A 19,855-nucleotide genomic window follows, 5' to 3' on the forward strand; every position below is an offset into this window, starting at 1 on the left:
TTAAAATTGCTAAATTTTAAGGGTCGGCATGGAAAGGGTGGGGTAAGTGATGAGTTAGTGTCCCCAAAATAACATTTTGTATTGTTTCGTAGGACCGAATAACCTTCAAAAGAGATTTGGAATTTCTTACAAGATTATATAATAAGTGTTATGGAATTAATCATTTGATAGTATTAAGTTATTTTCTTTGTTGGTAACATTTGAAAAGTCTAAATGATGAACGTGTTACTTTTATTTTTTAAAAGTCTTGTAAGAGTTATAAACCTCTCATAAATAACTATTATTCACAGTTTCTTCAAATACCATGGACGATAACATAATTAGAAGCGTGACCATTATGTGTTTGATCTAGTTGAACTTTAATGATAACGATGACCATCATTATCTACCCTAAAATCCAATAATACTATGATTTATTATTTGAATAATTAAATTGCTAAATTCTAAGTGTCGGCATAGAAAGAGTGGGGTAAGTGATGAGTTAGTGTCTCCAAAATAACATTTTGTATTGTTTCGTAGGATCGAATAATCTTCAAAAGAGGTTTGGAGTTTCTTGTAAGATTATATAATAAGTGTTATGGAATTAATCACTATATAGAGAATATATATAGAAGTGTTTAATACATAATTAATTTTATTATATAGAAAAGCTGTATATAAACTATTTTAGGTGGTAGAATAGTTATTTGATTACGTAATTTAAAATTGGTTTTGTATTAAATGTACTCATTCATGTGTATACATGGAATATATAATTTTTCTTTACTTAACTTTGATTTATTTGTATAAGTTAGTTTTATATAAAAGTTCATTTTAATACTTTTATATCACTTTAAATTAAGGTTGTCTAAGGATCGAAGAGAATGTACCAATTACTTACCACTACAAGTTGCTTTTGTGGACCTAACAAAGTTGGATCAATGTCACACCCCCAGATTAAATCTGCTCCAATCAATTTGGTCCTACTTGTATTGCATTCTGCAACTTTATGATTTTATGTCGACATCAAACATTATATACGGTTGCTATTTAAAAAAAATCATTATTAATAAGAACAATTTATATAAAAATTATCTAGTTATATATAAAAAGAGATCATATTATTGATGGGTTTGATTGACACATATAAATTGTTAATAGTTTAACTCATTGGAAAAATACCGATATAATAGGTGAGCAAGTTAACCGTCATAACTGATTATCAAATCATAACTGAACCGTCATTAACCGATAACCAACATAACCAATGATTATGGTTATGAAACTTTATGTAACAGCTCAATAGATTATAGTTATGGTTATGGTTATGAAACTTTTGGTTAACCGATATAACCAAAATCGAACCGAACTTGTAATGTTAAGTTTATAAATGAATTTATGTTTTACCATAACCATATATAGGGGTGTTAATCGTGTCGGGTTGATGGGTTGACGGGTTGGGGGTTGGTGGGTTGAAATGTTCAACTCGAACCCGACCCATATTATTATTCGGGTCAAAGATTTCAATCTTAACCCGACCCATATAAATTCGGGTCAATCCGAACCCAACCCGTTTAACCCACATTTTGAAATGAGTCATATAAGTTGATGATTTATAAACGAGTTATTGGGTTTTAAGCGGGTTATCGATAACATGTTTAATGATTAATATGAGTGTGACAAATAAATAATATAATGTATCAAAATTAACATTATTATAACTAACCATGTAAGGGAGGACGGGGTGTTCGCGGTAACCCCTTGCGGGGAGTGAATCCACCGATGAGTGGTGGTACCGCCATCTAGGCGGTGAACTAGAGAGAGGGAGAAAAGAGGTGGGAAGTCACCGATGGAGGAGAGGGGGAAGATGGTGGGCCAGCTCACTTTCAACCAATAAAACCTTTTCTTCTTCTTTTTTTTTTTTTAATAAAAAAACAAGGGGAGTTAAGAGGGGAGTGCCGCCATCAATTTAGGGTGTTAGGGGAGTTTAAGAGGGGAGTTGACGTGACACACGAGGATTGGTTGGGCGTAAGAGAGGGGACTCACCTCTTAGGTGAGCACCCCTTACACCCTAAAATAGAAACGGAAAAAACAAAAAAAATATATAAAAGATTTTTTTTCTAAATAGTTAAACGGGTGAATAGGTCAACCCGAACCCGACCCGTTTTTAATATGGGTCAATCCGAACCCGATCCGTTTTTTAAACAGGTTGTGTTAGTCGACCCAAACCTGTTTTTTTCATACCGGGTTCGGGTCGGGTTGACGGGTCGTGTCAAGAATTGTCGGCCCTAACCATATAGAAGGTTTAATTGAGATAATAGTATGTTAGTAACAAAATGAACTTGATGTGGATGCCCTTTATTTTGATGAAGAATTAAGGTGTAATGATTATATATATATATATATATATATATATATATATATATATATATATATATAGGGTAAAGATCCGTTAGGAACCACCCTTTATTGCGAGAACCGCGAGAACCAGTGTGAACACATGGCATTTTTGTAATTATAACATGTTTATAATAAAAACACGCGCATTCCTTTTTTTTTGTTACTGTTCTCTGTTTTAGGGTTTCAAGAGTTTCACCAGTTCACAGTTTTCACAAGTGGAAGAGACGCATTCACGGTGGTTTCACGGCGGAGTAGAGGCGTTCATGGTGGTTTTCACGGCAGAGAGGTAGTCGGCGTTCACATATTTCACGGTGGTGGCAGTCGGCACAGTGTTTACGGTGGCATATAGCGTCTTCTGATTCATCAGGTATCGATCCCCATACATCTATTGATCCTCCTGATACTTTGTTCCTCCTGTAATCCTAATTGTGTAATTCCTCCTACCATTGTTCCTCCTATAACCCTAATTGTGCCAAACTCCTCGATGATTCTGATCGTGTTTCCCTAATTACGAATGGAATACTCGATTACGAATGGATTGGGCTAAAATACGAATGGATTGGGCTAAAATACGAACCGTTTTGACAAAAGCAATGGCCTTGATGCTGACAAAAGCAATGGCCTTGATGCACCTGTGGTCAACATAGTATTTTGCTAATTCTTGTGATACTAGATTTGGTTAATTAATAAGTAGTTTTCGTAAGAACAATGATAATGGAGATAAACACCCCTGTAGACATCTATTGCTGTAATTAGAAGTCTTAGTTAGGTTGAGTGATTGGGTCAACTTGATGCAGGACTGTATTACTGGTTAATTGATGTCAAATTACCAGATTTGGAGCAATGGTAAGTAGTTTTTTATACAAGCAATGATTAGGTAAATAAATATGTTTGATTCTCCAAGGGAAATAAACATATTTGATGTAATCGGGACGAAGACGAACTACTGAGAACTGCTAATGTCTGTGAGCTGATAACTATTGATGCAATTCGAGTGTCGAACGTGATTTTTGTATAAATACACTATCCTGCACATGTGCAACGGAAGACGAATATGTAATTGTTAAATAAAAAGGTTAGAAGCTGTTGATTATTTAGTATTATTAATATATTTTTTAGTAATGAAATTTGAGTTTATGCACAAGTGCATCATTGTATTACTTTTTTTTTGTTAATAATGTGATCGGGACTTGTGCTTCCATTTGATTGAATGTTTTTCTTACCTTGCCAGATGCTAGGTGTTTCTGAGAAAGCCTGCTTAGTGGTGGAAGATAGTGTTATTGGCCTACAGGTTGACCATTTGCCATATCCAGTCTGCAATATTGATTGCTTGCAACTATTTTTTTCAATGAATAATGGATTCAAACCGAATAAACTCTGCAGGCATCAACAAAAGCTGGAATGTCTTGTGTGATTACCTACACATCTTCAACCGCAGAATAGGACATTACAAATGACATAACGAAATACCCCGACTTAATTGACGTAGGTATGGTAACAGTTTCGATTTTCATTTAGTGGGCGGGTTGTTAACGGGTCAAAATGGATAACTTTTATAAATTAAGGTTTTATGTGCGATAGATACATTTTCAACCCATATTCTTCTAAGCTAGTTTGCAACTTGTGGATTGACATTAAATTGTGGGGTCATATCAACTAAAGCTGTTCATATATAGTTTTCTGTAACAGAGTTGACCATAAAGTCAAACCATTACATTTGTCTTGCTACATATGATTCTGAAGTTGTGCTAAGTTGTAATCTTATTCTGAAAATATATACATAAATCATACGATTTTGTATTGATACAAGATCTTTATTACTTATAAAGTGATCATATTATATACACTGTTTCAAATGTCACTGAACCATTGCTGGTTGAGGTCGATCAAATATACCATCTCGCATGCCCTGCTTCATCGATTTTGTATAAATACAATGCTGTAAAGGTGTGTATTCGTCCTCATCCTTATTGCAGCTAGAAACTACAACAATTTGTTATGTCCCTTTCACTTAATGCCTCCAAAAATGATTATAACGGAACCTTAAGGAATGTGTAATTCTTGACAGACAATAAAAACGAACGTGATTGGCACGCTAAATATGCTTGGTCTTGCAAAGAGAGTTGGCGCAAGGTTCAAAGATTGTTCTATAATTTTGGAACTTTGGATTATCTTGTTAAACCTTTTTCTTTATTGAATTTTGCTTACCTCAACCTCAGAGGTATACGGTGATCCTCTTGTGCATCCTCAACCTGAGACTTACTGGGGTAACGTCAACCCAAATGGTAAGTCTGCACCGTTATTTATCTTCATCAATTCTTGTTTTTTTCATAATGTTCGCACCGTTTTCAACATTGAAACCATACCATCTAAACTTATCGATGCATAGTTTTTAATGTCATTATGTTTTAACTGTATGTACTCCATTTTCAACACACCTATTATACATTGCAATGTATACATTATGCACATGTGCATTGCCAACATATACATGTGTATCACATTACCAACACCCCATATTCATTACTAATAAGCATTAAACAAATCACTGTTTTTCACATTCATTACTTTTATTTCCATACATTACATAATTATGCACATGTGCATTATGTTGCCAACAATCCATAATCATCACAAATAAACTATTAACCATCAATACATAATTATGCACATGTGCATCAAATTACCAACACCCCATACTCATCACCAAAAAAATTTGTTAAAAATTTATACATCGTGCGTATACACACCATATACCACATTAATCACAATATTATATGTTTTTCTTTTTCTTTATACAGGAACAACTACGACTTCTACAACTAATGGCACACCATATTGGATACCCGATGTTGATGCTGAATACATGCCTATTATAAACATTACGTTTAACCATTGGGAGGATGTTGATTCCAATGATACCGATGAAGATGTTGATGATGCTAAAGACCCTGCATCATCATAAACATTATTATTATTTTTGTTTACAATCATGTAGCATTGTCTGTATACGTATTCATAGGTTATGATTGCTATGATTGATATCATGATACTTTGGTATCAATTACTTATTAGACATAAGTGTATGTAATTTCATTATTAACCACCTAACATATATTACCAACATGGTTACTTTTTTGAAAAATGCACATGTGCATACATGTTTACTGTTTCAATCCACATGGTTATTCTTTCAAACAATGCACATGTGCATACATGTTTAATGTTTCACTACATATTGTTATTGTTTCGACCAATGCACATGTGCATACATGAATATCTTAATTGCATATAATACGTTTTCCTTTACATACATCATCATATGCAATATGGTACCCGATACATAATATGGTACCACATACGTAATATGATATGTTACATCAAACTTTGCACATGTGCAATACCAACATTTCCTCTACCAAACAACATAATACATCATATATTAACAAACATTATCATCCGTAATACGTTATACATTACCAATATACCTGAACAATCAAATATATTTTTAACCCATCAACCACCATATAAGTCATTGTATACGTTAAATTTTTTATATTAACCGTTATCGTAAAAATTACCTACATATTACCATCAAAAGACATCAAGACAACAAAAAAAATTCTTTCTGAATTGCATATCCACAAACTACCTACATATAACATTCGCATTAGTTCACAACCTCACACCTTCTGATCTTCTTCCCATTTACTAACCATCTTCCAACACTCCTCCTGTTTCAACGCCTATTCGTCTATCATTTCCCTGATATTTTTCATCGGTCAACCAATTAATCAAATACGTCCTTGTTGTCAATCCATGAGCAGTTTCGAATATTTTTCCTGCATACATTACATATATTACATCAATCATTTCATGTATGCACATGTGCAATAAACATATTACCAGCTTCGGCTCAACCATTTTGGTGGCCTAAGGCGACTTAACAGCTTGTGGCCTTTTCCAAAAAAAAAATAATAATAATTTGAGAAAAACTTCTTTCAGCCGACGTAACCGTTACCGGAATAGAAAACATAATTCTATAAGCAATATAAGCTGAAATTTTAAAAGATATACTTAACAGACAAACTAAAAAGTTCACATTAATGCACTTAGTTTCTAAAAAAACATGTAAGTACTTACTGGATTCCACTGCAAGTAGTGCAAACGAATGTCCATATGTTTGTACATGCATATTATTGTCCCTGTTTAGTAAACAACATGAGATATATTAGGAATATTGGTAGCAAAATTCTGTATAAATGGCGATATAGTACAATAATACTCAACACAAAGGCAATAACACAATTGGAAAATTAACAAACTGTTCCAGTTAACACACCTCCTATTCTCTGGAAGTTTAAGCAAATTCCTTATGGCTTTATCATTTCTCTCTTCCTCTTTGAACCTTTGAACCGACTCATCATTTCATAACTATAATCCAAGCCCTAACTTCTGAAAGAACATCAAATCAACAAATCATACATAAAACAAATCATCAAAATCAACAACTCATACATACAACAAATCATCCATGATCAAAATCACAGTTTCTCAAATCAACAACTCATACATACAACAAATCATCAATGATAAAAAACACAATTTATTCCATAATTAACTAAAACACCAACAAAAAATAATAAAATAAAAAAAAATAAGATCAATAAACATAAATTATCAATGAATATGTGCATTAACATTAACTCTATCATCACCATATACACTATGCACATGTGCATTAACATAAACAACCTTGTTAACAACCTATGCATCAACTTTATCATCACTATATTAACTATGCACATGTGCATCAACATAAACGACCTTGTTAACAACCTATGCATCAACTTTATCATCACCATATTAACTATGCACATGTGCATAACTATGTGCACATGTGCATTAACATGACAAAAAGTATCAACAGGTAAAGTCTGATTCAATCGAACAACCTACCCATTCCCAACTTAAATTCTGTATCACCACCAAATATATTTAAACTTAATCAGTAACAAAACCTACATACAAAACACACACACACACATAGTTACCACATTACAATTTGGTGTATCACAACAATCACCTCGAATCCCTTAAACATCATATACATCAAACCATTTTTTGCTAATTCAGATATGAAACTACGATTTAAAAGATCTGAATCGACAATTAAGCATCATGTTAACATATGAAAATGCAAAAACAAATTGTATAAACTTACAATTTCACATAACTATGTAGCATCATGTTACGATGGTTTAATCTGATTTTTGGGATGTTACAATTTGTTTCCTTTGTCCTCTCTAAATGTATAATTCCCATTATTTGTCATCCTTCAATGTCATCTGCATCAACATTAACTACCTTATTCACATGTTATTGCACATTATGCACATGTGCATATTAACTATTATGCACATGTGCATATTGACTTATTATTACAATCTATGCACATGTGCATAACTACATATTACACAAAAATTACCTTAATATCCAATTATGTTAAAGCATCTTCACTATTATGCACATGTGCATATTGACTTATTATTACAATCTATGCATATGTGCATAACTACATACTACACAAAAATTACCTTAATATCCAATTATGTTAAACCTATGATTGAAAAATATGCACATGTGCATAACTATATGTCACACAATACAATACAATAAAAAACGAAATTTGAATCGACAAACTATATATCATATAAAAGTATAAACAACAAAATATCTATCATATAACAGTATAAAAGAATTGTATAAACTTGCAAACGGTGTCTCTATTTATATGACAGTATCTATATTACAAATCCGTCAACGATTCCGTTGGTGGCAACGATTCCGACGGTGATTGACTCCCGACGATACCAACGTAGTGACAAACTCATTGAATCATATATTCTTTAATCACCGGACGAATTTTGGGAACTAACCTCGATTATATGATGAAATATGAAATATCTGGTGGTAAAATCTCAGATCTGAGATACAAGATACAATCTCAATCCAGATGCTTCAATATGGTGGACTGATGATGGTGAAGTGATGATGTATTCGTGACGATGATGTAAACGATTGTAATCGACGAACTGTTCAGTGAATCAGGTTGAGAAATGTTGAGATATTTAGATGTAATCATAGTTCAGATGATAGAGATGATAGAGATGATAGTGGATGTGAAAGTTTTGATTAAATGTAATTTAATTTAGGTTGAAGTCCGGTGGTAAAAAGGAATCGCAGGTAAGCGGATTTTTAAAAGATGTTTGATATTTACAAAATTGCCCCCTGTTCACATTGGTTCTCGCGGTTCTCGCAATAAAGGTGGTTCTCGCATGAACCCTACCCTATATATATATATATATATATATATATATTTGTTAAGAATTACCTTATTAAGGTCATGTGTAGTCATAACTCATAAAGCCTCATAAAGCCCTTCAGTGGGGGTTATGCGACAAGTGGCAAAAAATTGTAAGAGAGGGCTTTATGGGGGTTATATCACAAGAGGGTGTAGTGGTAAGGGGTTATATAACCCCTTCAATTATACATACATATGTATGTAAATATATGTGTGTGAGAGGGGGAGGAAGGGGCATGGCATGATGTTTTTCACGAGGAGGAAGAGGACGCACATGGCGCCGGCCGTAATCCGTAATGGTGTTCACCGACACCATGGGGCGCTATAGGAGCATTGGGCGTGATATACACCCCGCCCATTACAGAGGGACTAAAAAGAACCACACATTGGTAGTTTAACCAAAAAGTTTACTCTTGCTTATCATATAAAAAAGAGTCAAGCTAAGTACAAACCATGCACAACCCTATTTATTTCAAACCTTAATTGGTTACTTAATCGGAATTTACCAAAATCGAACCATAACCGACTTCATAACCGATTAACCATAATTGAATTTTAGTTATGGTTATGGTTACCAAAATTCCATAACCGAAACTAACGGTTATGGTTATGGTTAATGGTAAAAACCAAACCAAACCGACCCATACACACCATATAACCAATGGTAAAAACCAAACCGACCCATACACACCATATAACCAAACAAAATTCTTCTATATATTAAAAATCGAATGGATTGAACAGTAAACTTTACTTTAGTATTTAAGGGTTTTTATTTACCACATAAATTAAAACCACCTGAGGGATAATAGAAAGAGAGGGGGGGAGGGAGACTGGATAAACTGTGTCACAGAGGACAGAGCCGCTCGTCGGCGGCGAAGAGGGAGAGAGCGATCGGACAGAAAAAGAGAGAGATGCTCGCCGGCGGAGAGAAGAGAGAGATCAGATGCGGAGACTGGTCGACGGCTTCCCCGCCGGCGACGATTGTATTGTATCTCGATCTATGGTATCTTCTTCGTTTTGCTTCGCTGTGTGCGCCTCGGTCAACGCGGACGATGGCTATGCTCTGTCGTCTAGATCCGTTGCCGCCTCCGTTTGGTGCCATCCTGTTTGCTGTACCGTTTTGCTCATCGAACCCTTTAGGGTTCTGATACGACGGTTCTCGGTGGCGATGGTGGCGGGCTATGGATGGTGACAGCGGCTTTACGTTTGGCCTCTTCATCCTTATATAAAAAACATGGCTTTCCATTATTTATTTATGATGCAATCTGACTTGTTGGTTGTTTAAGCCCTAATTTTATTTGGGCCTTTTTCATTTGGTCTCTGTTATTTGTTTGCTGGTTTAATCAGTATCTGGTTTGGTCGATGACGATGAGCCAATGCTTCATATCTTTGTGGCTCATCGGAGACGTTTTTGAATTTATTTTCTGCCTCAATTCGTTTGTGATGTTTAATGTTTTGAGGCTGTGATGCTGGGCGTTGACTCATCTGAGCCGTTATCACAATTGGAAGCTCATGTTGTTCAGTCAACAACAATGTCATAACACCTGTGATGATGTATCTGTGTAGTCTGAGCATCAAATGTTAAACTTATGGGACCATTGGCTTAAATAATTGGTAAACTCATTGTTTTGGTCTGGCAATCATGTTCACTGCAGCCACAATGAGTTAACATTTTTGAGCTTATACCTTGAAAACCGAAGTCCATGGGTTATGTCATTACCCCATGGTTGGCTAGGCGATGATGATACCCAAAAAATTGGTCAGATCATTGTTTGGCATGGCAATTACCCTATCTATTAATATGAGAAGGATTTGAACGTTTTTTTTTTTCCCGTTTGTTGCTTGATCTATGGTGCATGTTGCGTGTTTGCAAAGCCTTTGTTGGCTTCCTTTCAAATGATGGGTTTATTTGCAGCCACAACGAGATGTAGTTTCTGAGCATTTGGATTTGAGCCTTTGAACATCACAAAACAATGCTTCACATGCACTTTAATAGCCGATAACCAAACGACATTTTGCACATCTTGGATTATGATCATGTAGCTGCAGGTAAGCTATTTTCGTTTGGACCGACGGCTTAATGCATGGGCAGGGTGGGTCTAGACCTGGAAAACGGGTCGGGTCATGGGTCAAAACGGGTTCAGGTCGAAACGGGTCAATTAAAAAAAAGGGTTGTTTTGGTTCGGGCTGAAACGGGTTCGGGTCAATTAAAAAAAGAGTAGGTATTCAAGTTTTGGCTCAAAGAAGAGATCATCCTTCTGATGTCGATCATAAACAGTATTATGTTGGATGCCTCATCTTTTAATATGTTGGTTTATGTGTTTACAAGCAATGTCATGAGTAAATGTGGTGCGTTTCGGGGCAGCCTTCTATCATCTATGTTAGTGCCATTGGTGAACAAGGGCGTAGGATAGTGGGGGCGGGAGGGGGCGGCCGACCCTCCGAACTTTTCGCTCAATATTGGAGAGTACGTAGTTTTCGTATAGAATTTTTTGGGTATATACGTTTTCGACCCCCCCGTTTTATAGAAATTTTTGGGTGTATACGTTTTCGCCCCCCCCCCCCCCCCCGGTCGGAAATCTCAAGATTCGCCACTGTTGGTGAAGGAACAAGTGATATAGAAAGTTACTTTTTGTAAACCTTTCAGCAACTTGGTTTGAGATAACACTAAGGCTGCCATAATGCATAACCTTAACGCACTAAATCGTCTAAACCCATGTCCCTCGCGCAGCGCGCGATAAGGAATACACCTAGTAATGTTAAAAATCAATAAATCCATCACTAGTGCAAACACAACGGGTGGGAGGGACTAATTTCAAGTTGAGTGACATTTGAATTTTGAAGTATTTATCGCACGCAACCAAAAGTAAAATTGTGGTGAGATGTTACAACATATATAGATATAAAAGGTTATACGTTTTTGACTTGAATAATGAAATAAAATGTTAATTTATTTATATTTTTAATACTTTTATAAGTGCATTATTTTAGTTAAAAAAAACTTACCATTTAAATACATGTTAATCACTCATGACCTAGTGGTCCAGTGTATGATTGGTGTTTGTTTATCATAAAAATGGTGTTGGTTTATATATTTATAAGTGCAAGATTAGGTGGTATTTATATATAAAAAATTGATAGTTCAAAAAAATATACAAGTGTGTGAAAAATATATTGATATAAAAATTTGGTGCAATAATGCAAGCATTCTAGTTTAAAGTTTGATTGGAACATTAGAGATAGCCAATAGAGATGGCCCTTGGCTATCACTTGATTGTATGAGGAGGTGTGACGAGTCTTTGTATGACTTTACGAACATTAATGTGTTGAAATAAATAAACAACTTGTATGTGTACCCTACATCGTGGTTGGTTGAGACAAACGAATGATAAGAAACAAAGTTAAGTTTACAATAATAGCCGGCCAATGAGGTGGGGAAAAGACTTAGTGTTCGTTGTGTTCCAGATTCGACTCTCACTCTCCCCATTTACATTGTGGTTGGTTGAGACAAACGAATGATAAGAAACAAGTTAAGTATACAATAATAGCCAGCCAGCCAATGAGGTAGTGGTCGGGGAAAAACTTGGTGTTCGTTGTGATCCAGGTTCGACTCTCACTCTCTCCATTATTTTATGCGGCATCCAGGTGAAGGGTGAATACGGGTGGCGCCGGTTCGTCTTGTATGCGATGCGAGGTTTTACCGATTATTTCACTGTCGTGCCTTCGGGCGGGTGGAGGTCGGGTTTTCACGCATTTGGGAGAGCCAATGGGATGACGGTGGTCGAGTAGTCGAACTTGACCACAACGTCCGGTGTCACGATGGTTAGCACGTCGTTCCTTGCCGTTAAAAAAAAAAGTATACAATAATAATTGTATGAGTGATGGTGACCACAAAATCACAAGTTCCACTTTACTAACATGTTTATGTGTACTGCATTGATCAGATTTGGTATTTCCACTTGTTTCTAGGAGAGAACAAACGACAAACAATATAAAATTTGTATATGATTTAAAAACCCGCACTACATAAAGGTCATAAAAAATATGGCTTAATAGTTAATAAGGATCAGTGGCGGAGCCAGAAATTTTTTTTTATGGTGTCATTTTTTATGGATACCCCGGTTTATATTTACCCGGAGTCGAACTTTTTTGGATCGGTTCGGATCTAGTCGAGTCAAATCACATAATAAAAGCAAATATCACAATAAGTACAATGTCATTGAATTAAAACACATAATAAAATTACAAAGTCATTTGAAATATATAATAAAATGCATTTAATAGTTGCTCTGTACGCATTTTCATGTTTTAAAAACGATTCATAATGTTTTCAATGGCAACTTGAAAAAAAACCTCTTTTTCATTATAACAAAATGTGCATGCATCATTCAAATGATTCATAATGATTTAAAGTATACTAATTAAATTAAAGTAACTAGGCTTAATTTTTGAAATATAAATTTGTTTATTATGTAATAATTGTAGAAGAAAACAAAACAATGGTGTCGCTCGTAAAAAAACAATGGTGTCGCTCGAATTTTTACTATTATACGTTGTATTTGCTACACAAAATTTAATGGTGTCGGACGACACCGTTGTTCAAATTGTGGCTCCGCCACTGATAAGGATCGAATGGACAATGTATGCATCGTTTACACGTATGGGAATAAACTTTGTTTACATCAAGTCCAACTAGCACATAAACATAGGTTTCGATAAACAAGAACAAGAAACTACAATTTGGCTAACTTCCAGATGTTATTATTAGAAAAACTTTTCAAAAACTTGATTACAATGTTAAACTCTAAGACAGTTTATATAAACTAACCTTATCCTAGTGGCCAAGACATTGCCATATCTAATTATATCACTGTCAGGAAACCATCTAACGCTTAAACAACATGCCCACGTTAGACCCTCCATATTTACCTGCACGTAAATACTGTCCTCCCATATTCAACCTAATCCATTTATCGCAATTAGGAGAATCGGTTGGGCCAACTTGACTTACCTGCCAAGGCTGGACTCGGTCATTCGCTAACATCTTGTATGAACCATTGTAGCATTAAGGGGGTGTTTGTTTTTTTTTCAAACATCTTCAAAGGGGCTGATGTCTGCAGGCGCGCAGACGTTACCCTTGAAGACTGTTTGTTTTTTTTATTTAAACAGATCTGAACTCAGTTTTTTTATCTTAAAAAATAAGCTATGGACCTCCTTCTTAAAACATCTTCACACCTCGCTCTTCTCCTCCCTCAAACATCAGCCCCTCACACCGCCGCTCCTCCTCCTTCTCCGACCTCCCTCTTCTCCTCCGGCGACCTACCTCCTCCTCCGGCGACCTCCCTCTTCTCCTCCAGCGACCTACCTCTTCTCCGACGTCCCTCCTCCTCCGGCGACCTACCTCCTTCTCCGACGACTTCCCTCCTCCTCCGGTGACCAGCTCCTTCTCCGACCTCCCTCTGCTCCTCCGCTAGATTGAAGCAGAATGTGAATGTTTCGTCATTATTTGATGCGCTTCAGACCGGTATCAACTTATAAAAACAAACAGTCTTATATTTTCAGCTTGCAGATCTTCAGACCACATCTTCTGTTGCAGACATAAAAACAGATGAAATCAGCTTGCAGACAATTTATGTCTGCAAAAACAAACAACACTTAAACCATATGAGTTAAGATTTAAGAGTATATATATCATATATCATGTATATACGTATTTTCATTTTTCAAAAAAAATTAATGAACTAATTTTTTTAGCTTGAGGTGCACACTTACAAGATCAAGCTTGATTGGCGTGTTTGTTATCCCTGGCTTAAATAAAGTTGTTTATGATTAAAAACGTGTTTTAAAACTTGAATAAATCTCATAAAACATGTTTTTTTTAAACGAGTTTAAACTAAAACTATGTATCTATTATTCGATAGGCTTTAATTAATCCGATGAGTACATTACACAAATGGTCTTGTGAATCGGAGAGTTTTGCTCAAGCTAACACGTTATTATATCTACTCCTCAATTGACATGTATATTGATCCTCATTTTTCCTTAATTCATGCAAATGAAAAAAATTACAAAGGTTGTACATTTAATTACAATCTACGTTAAACTAAAACTCTACTAAATAACGACAATATTTTATTGGAGTTCATATCATCAATGCAATTATTGAACTTCTCCTTCACAATCTATATCTATATATATACTTAAAAATTTAGTTATATCAACTTTTTTACAACCTTCGTTATGAGCCTCTTAAATATATTTGTGTCTTTCAAGTCACTTTTTTAGTTATTATTTTTTTTTTAAATTTCAATCATTTTTCTATTTAAAATTGATTTTGTTTTGTATTGAATGATTAAAATGGATGGAGTTGAATGGTTTGCCAAGTTTACATCAAAGATTCTTTGCTTCAAAATTAGTTATTGATTTCTATATTTAACGTGATGAATCTCTTTTAATTTATAGATATTTATAAATAATTTTTTAACAGTTATTTATACTACTATATTAAAGAAACTGGGTTTTCTACCATTTTGGTCATTTTACACACGTATAAATTTTATAGCATTACGTACAAGAGAGTACAAGCTGTTTTAGAGGGGGTAAACTTGCCCATTATTAAAAAATTTAAGACACTTTAGGGGTATTTTAGGGATTTTGGCACATGTGTAACTATAATATTAAGATAACATTAACATGACATATGAAGAGTCTAAGTTAATTGATTAAATATTAAGAGTTAAGATCATGCTTTTTTCCAATTAATAACAAGAACTCCAAACATTTAGTTTAGTTGGATAACATTTTTCATTTATTAGTAACTCCAAATATTAGGTCTTTTTACATTTTCCACCAATTTGCTTCAAAAATTTAAAGCATGAAGTCTGAACGTTAATCAGATATTCATGAATCAATAAATCGCGTTTAGTGGTCAATTCAATGCTATATAATTGTAAGCAGGCTGAAACCGGCCATTTAATTGTATATAATTCATTTTCATCTCGTGTAGATCATCAGTCCATTCACGCCCAAATCGACCCCGACAAAAACCATTCGCCATACTCACACAAATCTATTTAAATAAGAAGCCAATCAGAAATTTATTGATGATGGAATGAAGACAAAGTTGAACAAGAAGCGGAAGAGGGGTACCTAAATGTTGTTCGTACAAAAGAACTACAATTATAATTTGTTCGATCCCTAATTTCCTTTTCCATTTCAACATCACGACTTGACCTGATTACTCACAGAAATCGCGGACCCTTCGTCTCTCTCTCTCTCTCGGTGATGCAGATTTGAATCAGTTATCAAATTGAAGTTTAATTCGATAATGTATGCACATATGTACAAACAGGTAGCCTAAACTTTTGTCATTATACTTTCTTTCATTTGGTACATACATACATGTTAGGATTTAATTAACGCCTCCAATTTGGAAATAATGGTTAGAAGATGAAAAAACCGTATACCATATCAGAATGTATACCATAATACCATGTCCACTGTTGGAGTCAATATGGAGAAATGCCCTTCTCTCCCAACCACGTGTTGAAATCAAAATAACGCTCTGTAATAGTTTGTTCATACCTTCAAATTAGGCTTAAAAGGTTGTTAAAAATACGATTATATGAGTTGTTTTAGAAAGAAGTTGTTGAAATACAAATTACTTATTTTAATATTAATTTTGTAGTTACATTTATTATAGGTTCTTGCGCAGACAAGTGAAGTAAGAAAATAAAGTTCAAGCACAATCAAATGAAGCGCCAAAACTAAAAAAGCCTCCGGTTTTTAAGCGCCTTAGACTCCGGGCTCGGTCTACGCGTCTTGTGTGCGCCTAGGCGCTTTGACAACAGAGGTAGTACAATGATGCAATCTGCACCATTTGATCAAACTAAAAAGAAGGACGTTATTCAAGATGTCAATTGTAATTAGTTTTTTTTTTTAACAAATTTGTTATTCTCTACAATATTTTTTTTTCTTGGATGAATGGGGATTTTTTTTTTTAAATTCTTTTTTGTTTCCTAGATCGTATTGGTGAAGATGAAGAAGCAAAAGGAATTGTCTTGCAACAACAAAAACTTCCATGGGAAGGAACAAATATTAGGAGCCAAAGCAAACTTAAATTCATAGTTTATTGTTGTTATATGAATTGTTGCTAAATTTTGTAATTAACTTCTGGGTCGAGTCTTCTAAATTCTTCATGATAACAACCCTGAGGTTGCTGGAGACAGAAGAGAACGGTCATGAGCAGGGGCGGATTCAGGCTGGTTCACCGGGTTCCCGGGAACCCAGTCGATTTGGAAAAAAACATTTTTTTGTAGTGAAACCTTATATGATTTGGAAAAAAAAACGTTTTTTTTGTAGTGTAAACCTTGTATGATTTGGAAAAAGGAACCCAGTGAAAAAACTGGCTGGATCCGCCACTGGTCATGAGGCCACCACAACTTATTCGTGAAGGAACAAAGAAAATTGTCTTTAGAAATCATTTGTTCCCCATCACTTCGTGCCTACCAAACCGTACCCTCTTCAATCTACCCTTGATCTCGGTTCATTGTTTTCGATTTACTCTACTGTCACAGATCTCGCCTCATAGTCACAACTACTGTCACACCCCAACCGATGGCGGAAACATCGGGATGAGACGAACAAATCGCTCAAAAGCATCATAACACTATTTGTGACAATATAGATTAAATCAAATTTCATAAATGACTAAATTCAAATACATTGATTCAAATAAAGACAAATTGCAACAAACATGGTTTATTATTAAAATGGGTATCTAGTCCATCCTAACTTGATTCTTCAACATCTTGACTGTCAACCTGCAACATGTATTAAAATAGAGTTTCAATGCAAAAGCAAAGAGCGAGTATACAAGTTTGTTTACATAGCATAATAGAATAAAACTCATATCCAACACGAACATATTAAAATAGTTTCAACCATGCTAGTTTACGCAGTCCAAGTGATAGCCCAAGTTTCCAATGCGTTAAAGTGCCTTTCCCAAAGTTTAACGGGAGGTTGTATGTCTCATCCTAACAATACCCCAAAGACTAACGGGGAGGTGCATTACCCCTATAGCGCTACTATTGTTAAGGCGGAACTACACACAAGAATTAAACGTTCACATAGCACAAAATAGTCTCAAGATTCACAAGTTTCATGTTTCATGTTTAAATGGATAGAGTAAGTTTCAAATAAGTTTCAAGTGTCATGTGCGTTTAATATAGAATACATGTTGCACCCAAAGTGTTAAAAGTAAAAATGGGTTCGAGTATACTCACATAATTGCTAAGTCATCCGATTATCCAAGTGTCAACGAATGTATGAGGTCAGAAGGATGGAACACCGAGGTCACCCTATATGGGCAAACGTAGGCGTATGAGAAATCGAAATTACGACGAAGGATTTGAAGTGGGATTTAAAGTATATCTAGTTGATATAAACGTGCATATATATATATATATATGTGTGTGTGTGTGTGTGTGTGTATATTATATAGTTTAAGTGATATTTCTAAATTAATTTATTCAAAAATATTGTTGAAATGTTGTCCAAAAAATAAAAATAATTATACATATGTATCTATTTCATGAAAATTAGCCGAAGTTGATAGGTTTCGTTTTATAGGACTTACACGTTTCGTTTTACGGAATTTTACGAAAAACGGGCAGAGTTTCCTCTGTTTTTGGACGATCCCGACATTATAAGTTGTCGATATATTTGTCAAAATTCAACTAGTAACAATAATATGTATAAAAATCCACATCATATAGTTAAAATATAAATGAACGTCAAGTGTATCGGTTCGAAGTTGATTAGTATAAAGCTATATAAACGAAATCCTATAAAATAAACGTGTCGTAAATGCTTTACCAAATTTCGCGAGTAATCCGTTAGTTCGACAGTTGACCGGGCTCGACCCGTTGACTGACTTTGACCGAATAGAAACGAACAGTAAACGGAAACAAGACACGAATCAAGACCTGAACAACTCATACTCGAATCAAATTCAAAACGAAACCGAAGGAACTCAAAGTTCTCACCTGAACTGGGATTCGAACTGGAACCGGACATCGAATCTGACCCGAATAGAACCGAGCCGAAGTACGACCTGAACTTTGACCAGATTTGACCAGCTTTAATTGACGTTAACCGGGTTTAACCAAACCCGAACATCGAACCCGATTACGCCGAACCTGACCGAGACTCGAGCCGGAACTGAAACTGAAGTGTTGTTGACGGAAATCGAGCCACACCCAAAGCTGAATCAGACTTGAACTAGAGGTGAAACCAAACAAGGCAAAAACTTGAACCAAGATTTGCCCGAACCGTCTGAAAGCTGAACCGAAACCCGCAACCTGATTCGCATCTCCGACTGGCCCGAACCCACTGTTGACCCGAGACTGACACGAGACTGAATGTTGACCGGAACTCGAAACCTGAACTCGTCGGAGCAAAAACAGAAACAATCACCACCGTCGTCGCCGCCGCTGACGGCGGCGCTACCCCTTTGTAGCCGATCTCTCTTTACCTCTCTCTCTACGTCACTCTCTCTCTCGTTCTCTCTCTGCGTTCCTGTCTCGCTGCCGCGTCATCTCAGTCGTCACCATGCCACCACCAGACCACGGTGGTGGTGGTCGGTCGCTCGTCGGTGAAGGGAGGAGGTGGGTGTGAGGTATGTGGAGAAGAAAGGTACACTGTCATCTCTTTGGGGTGCAGTGGAAACCGAGAGAGGAAGAGGTGAGATGAGAGGGTCTATGATGTCTTGTGGTTATGTAAAAGTGATTTGGGACATAGGATATTTCTGAATGTAGAAGATGAAAAGGGGGCTCGTGAGTTGATATGCGGCTGCTCAAAAAGGAGGGTATTATTAGGTCAAGACCTATTTATTTTGTTATAACAGATCTAATAATTCAGAAATTGACACAACCAGTCCCTGTGGTTTGATTGATCCAAGTTTATATTATAGTTTCAAAGAACCACTCCATCGTTAAGCTAACTAGGTTAGTTTGCTAACTTTAAAAATTTAATAAGACTAACTTAGTTTATTATAAAAAAAAATAAAAAAAATAAAAAAAATAAAAATAAATAAATAAATAAATAAAA

General features: G+C 35.4%; 3 long non-coding RNA genes across 3 annotated transcripts; all 3 read left to right on the top strand.

Moving 5' to 3' along the window:
• Window positions 1–2,666: 2,666 nt before the first annotated feature.
• On the top strand, window positions 2,667–3,831 carry LOC110891707. The gene is made up of 3 exons (XR_002565498.2): window positions 2,667–2,746; window positions 3,611–3,670; window positions 3,763–3,831. It is a non-coding gene; the product is annotated as an uncharacterized LOC110891707 (long non-coding RNA).
• A 614-nt stretch (window positions 3,832–4,445) lies between these two features.
• LOC118483865 lies at window positions 4,446–5,291 on the top strand. The gene is made up of 3 exons (XR_004871949.1): window positions 4,446–4,512; window positions 4,599–4,664; window positions 5,181–5,291. It is a non-coding gene; the product is annotated as an uncharacterized LOC118483865 (long non-coding RNA).
• A 10,359-nt stretch (window positions 5,292–15,650) lies between these two features.
• On the top strand, window positions 15,651–17,001 carry LOC110889433. The gene is made up of 3 exons (XR_002563595.2): window positions 15,651–16,097; window positions 16,449–16,667; window positions 16,769–17,001. It is a non-coding gene; the product is annotated as an uncharacterized LOC110889433 (long non-coding RNA).
• Window positions 17,002–19,855: the final 2,854 nt, after the last annotated feature.

This window comes from Helianthus annuus, chromosome 11 (genome assembly GCF_002127325.2).
Source record: "Helianthus annuus cultivar XRQ/B chromosome 11, HanXRQr2.0-SUNRISE, whole genome shotgun sequence".
In the NCBI taxonomy this organism is placed as follows: Eukaryota; Viridiplantae; Streptophyta; class Magnoliopsida; order Asterales; family Asteraceae; genus Helianthus; species Helianthus annuus.